Raw genomic sequence first — 4,899 nt, forward strand, 5'->3', positions numbered from 1 at the left:
GCGAAAGAAAAAGCAAGATATTTTCTCATCGATTAAGTACTTAAACTCTTTAAATCATATAGAAACAGTATTCTTTTAAGCTGCTTTTAACTGCAGCACAGTATTCTCTGGCAAGCTTTATTTTTCAAATTATTGTTTATTTCTTGGTATTTTAATTTTTGCATGTTATTATAAATAGTAATTTTATTGAAGCGGTCGTAAGTACTTTCTCTTTAGTTATGGTTAGCGTCGTTTTCATTTTCTTTTCCAATACTATATTAATAGAAAATGGTATCGTAATTTTAATGGTAAACAATAACAAAAAAATATCAAACTATTCTGTCCCGTTAACTAGCGAGTGATCCTCTCTCTCTCTCTCTCTCTCTCTCTCTCTCTCTCTCTCTCTCTCTCTCTCTCTCTCTCTCTCTCTCTCTCTCTCTCTCTCTCTCTCAACCATTTCAATGAAAAACTCCTACATGCTTTTCTTAAAGTTAACAACAATTAATTACCATTATTGTGATTGCACCATTAAGGAACTCGACCAATTGACTTATTTGTTTTGGGTTTGTGCGAAACAAGTCGGCCTTAATGCATTATGCCAGTCGATCTCTTATACAACGGAGACATGTAACTTATTTTTAGGAGTTGAAGGGAATAGAAGGCCTGGTATGGACCTCTGAACTCAATTAACAGATCGGGACGAAAAAATCTGGTCAAGTCACGTTTATGTTATCGTTCCCCTATCCCTCTTCATAACATACACTTCTTATGTGCGTAATGCACTATAAATATTAGCTGTGCCAGTGCCATTGCCTCTTCAATGACGTATGATTTTAATTTGTAATTTATTTTAGAAATAATTTCCTTTTGACTCTTTTTAACACGGCAGTAATGGTATAAATAACATTAGGTCGTGAGTTATATTAACTGTGTAGGTGGGGTACAACAATAACCTAATGTTGTAAGGGCTACTGGACATCATCGTTAAAACACATTTTGATGAGTGCTCCAATAAAAGACATGTGATTAACTGTGAATCAAAAGGTCGACTATTGCAACTTAGGAAGCTACAAAATATATGAAATAGAGCTGAAGATTAATAAAAGGTGTTGCACCTCGGGATGCTATTACGCCTGTATTGTCCGATTTGCAGCTTGAATAATGTTTTAGACTGATATGTAGTACACCTCTTCGCATAGTTATGTGAAAGTCGAATTTGCTAATCCTAAACAGCACCTTCGGTGGAGTGGGGCAGAAAAGAAGCCAGCTGTAAATTGTATATATAATTGTAAACTAACCGTGGATGATGCCCTACAATTAATTCTTATTGCTTGACATATTTTTGTAAATCAGTGATTTTCTTCTGAAAAGAGGATGGGAGCCAGCTTTTGGCCCTCGGTACAAAGTAAGATATTTTCTTGGAAAGACCAAATGAACTTCGAAGGAAGGTGAGAATTAACTACTGTCTTGCGGTCAAAAGTTACAGTTAAATACCTTGCCAGATAGTCTCGGATTGTTATGTGCTAAGTGAATTCGTCAAAAGAACTCTGATTCCCCGCTAAGTGTAAGTGTGTAATAAGCATAGGATAAGGTCATATGCATAATTATGTACACGGGTATATGTGTGATCCCCAAATATTTGTAGAACGATATGATCATGTGTGATTATCTCAGAAGATACAATAACATTCTCATTTTAATGAGGCTGTTTTGTTGATTTACTAATGAATAATTTGTATACTTAATAACATGTCTATAATCAAAATTAATTAGAACAAGAGGAGGGTGTAGCTTGCTAATAATAAAGTAGATTGAAACAATGAAAAGCTCGTCTACTATAAATAAATCTTTTGTCTATTAAGATTCATCATAAAGTGGAAAGCTGTAACCAAACACGAGTATATTATTTCAGTACATGTTGATTTATAATGACGTATCATCAGCATAATGAATAGCATTTCTTCCAAGATTATGTTTTATATATTTATTTTTCGTACTGCTTACACATTATCACAACTCATGAAATAATGTTTTTCCCATTTTCACATAAAGGCCACGAGTTAGCACTGCCATCTAGCGTCTGCTCGTCATGGTGGAGCCTCAAAAACACAAATATCCTCTTGTGTTCCAAGTCCTTGAGACAAGTCTGCTGCCGTTCTTTTTCTTTCCTTGGTACTGTTCAGTACAAAATCTTTCGCCGTCATTGTTACAAGTATTCAGTCATGGCTCTTGTAAAGCAAGTGCATCAGCATCGTTTTGCTTGGTAGAATTTCACATCTAACGAGGTAAGATAATCGTATTTTCAGTGTTTAGTGTTATTTAGGAAAGTCGAAGTGATTTCTCAAAACAGAAACCAAATTTGATGGACATGGTTATGTGTCATTGCGGAAAGAGTTCGGAATTGCGGTATTGGAAATGCTAATCAGGTGATATTCGGCCCAAGGCTAGTAACCAGGAGATTCGTCGAGGTTGATAAGGTTCATAAGAGACGTAGTATCCGATATATCTAAAAGCGACAACGTTGCCGAATTTCACTAAGTAAGTCCAGCATTTCCTTGTTAATTAGGGCCAAAATTCCAGAAATTCGTCAGGACTTGATCTGTGCAAACTTCAAGGTTCTTTTGCTACCATGGTTCTGCAGATTGTGACCACGCAGGCTTTGTCTGGCATTTAAAAACGCACACGTAAGACATGCCGCAAATTTTACTTTTGGAACACAATATTTTCACTCGCTTTTCCAGAGTTAAGACAGTTCGAATTTTGTTGACAGTTAAAATTTATTCAGTGAAACATTTTTGTACTATCTACAGAATTTTTATTTTTTCCATGTTAATCTAAGGTCAGATACTAAGAGAAAGGATTAAATTCTGTATTCATGGCAATCGGAGAACCCCGTTTTTAATGCTTAAATATGGTTTAGCATGTCCCTAAGTTTCAATCAGATACTTCATAACAACCTAAAGGTGAGAAAAAGTTTACACTTTTCTACAATGTAACTGCGAATATTTGCTGCCAAAACACATTAGTGGATATTCTGACTTGACTTGAAAACGTTAAGGTAATAAAATTCTTTATCCACCAGCTTTACAGTAATTTTTTTCGAATTTGGAAAATTAAGGACTATTGGCAGCGACGAAATTGCCGTGAAGGCTGTTGGCATTTCGAGATAGAATATTTGTTAAATGGATGCTTAGATGGCCCTAAATTTACTTTTGAAAACTTAATTAATTTAGCTTGTATATAAAATTCAGTTTAATAAAAAAACACATTCATGCTATTTATAACGTGTAAAAAGGTAGATGGCTAGTCGTTTGGTGATGAATTTGATTTTTGATTAGTACAGCAATAACCTACCCTAAACGCAGCAAGGAGGGTTATGGCGTTTGTGAAGAATGGGCCCACCGTTTCTGGACGCTAAATATTGGTGCTTTCAGGCTATTCTTGCAGTGGGGCACTATTGCAAATCGAACTTGTTGTGAGTAGTTTTATGCAAAGTTTACGCTGGGCCCTGAGCAAGATTACAAAGAAAGGATCAATACAGTGCCAAATTCATGTAAGCTAGTGTTCTGGGTCCCCCACTTCAGGATTTGTATTATAGATAAACGGTTTCTTGTTTGGCATAGAAATCTTTGTGCATGGTTTTACTTTTTTATAACTGAATAATCCTTTGCTTGAGATCCCAGATTAGTACTAGGTATTCAGTTAATTTGAGCAATTTTGTATGTTCTATGTTCAGTACCACATTTTTCAAGAGGTTTTGATCCAGATGTGATCAAATAATATCACAATCTTCTTAACCATGTAGTTGAATCGTTGTAAAGTAAGCCCAAGTCTCTCTCTGGCCTGCTTTCCCTGTTGGAGCCAACAAATGGTGTAATGGAAAAATATTAAATTTCTACAGTACCAATAAGGCTTTTGTATAGCGGCTTATTTGATTTGATTTGTGGAAGGGTCTGAAAATAAGGAACGAGAGGTGTGGTAGAATGTTTAAGTTCTCGTAGCCTTAGAACCACTGGAAAAACCAAACCATGTCACAGAAACTCTTGATAAATTCATCCATTATTGTAGTTACGTTTATTTAGGTGAAAAGTATTGCTTACGTATTATATAATTTTCTCGCATCTTAATTATTTGGAGCAACAGATCTGACAAGGTACTGGTAATTGTTTCAGGTGGTGGTGGTGACTCAAAGAACTACAGGAGAATCATCTAGTTTTTGTGGATATTTGTCGAGGGAAATAAACGCTTGCAAGTCGTAGAACTATCAAAGAAGGTCCAGGAAAGAAGACTGCAGTGGTATGGCCATGTGATAAGTGATGAGACGTAGGGAGGAGAGCGATGGAGTTGGAGGTGCCTGGTGGGAGAGCAAGGAGAAGACCGAAGTGAAGTTGGATGGATGTAGCTAGAGAAAATCTAAGAGACAAACAGTTGTCAAAAGAGAAAATCTAAGAGACAAACAGTCGTCAAAGGAAGATGTTTGACCGAGCTAGGTAGCGGAAAGCTGTCAGAAACATAGACCCCACATAGAAATGGGAAAAGATGCAGAGAAAGAAGAATAAACATATTCAGTCTCAGCACTCGAACTTGACTGCAGCCTACACTGCTACAAGAAGTAAGTGATATTTGGGTAGTTACTTTTTTCCCATGTCACAAAGATATAATAAGTTATCTGGTAAGCCCTGGAGCTAATTTCCATCCTCTTATTGATTTGTGGTTCAGAAAATACTTTAATCATGTGAAAAAACTAATTCAAGAAGGTAATACAAATGACTCGTATTTATGGAGCTGTGTAGAAAAATTGTGCAGAAGTTAGGGAACAAAAAAACAAAAACAAAAAAAAATCAATACGTTTTAACCATATTTGAACTTTGTAGTAAAAGCTACAGAAGCAGAACAATGGTTTACTGTCACATTTTAACC

General features: G+C 35.8%; 1 long non-coding RNA gene across 1 annotated transcript; it reads left to right on the forward strand.

Moving 5' to 3' along the window:
- Positions 1-2,031: 2,031 nt before the first annotated feature.
- On the forward strand, positions 2,032-4,237 carry LOC136834498 (uncharacterized). The gene is made up of 2 exons (XR_010851839.1): positions 2,032-2,264; positions 4,152-4,237. It is a non-coding gene; the product is annotated as an uncharacterized lncRNA (long non-coding RNA).
- The last annotated feature ends 662 nt before the right edge of the window (positions 4,238-4,899 follow it).

The sequence above is a fragment of the Macrobrachium rosenbergii genome, chromosome 1, assembly GCF_040412425.1.
Source record: "Macrobrachium rosenbergii isolate ZJJX-2024 chromosome 1, ASM4041242v1, whole genome shotgun sequence".
In the NCBI taxonomy this organism is placed as follows: domain Eukaryota; kingdom Metazoa; phylum Arthropoda; class Malacostraca; order Decapoda; family Palaemonidae; genus Macrobrachium; species Macrobrachium rosenbergii.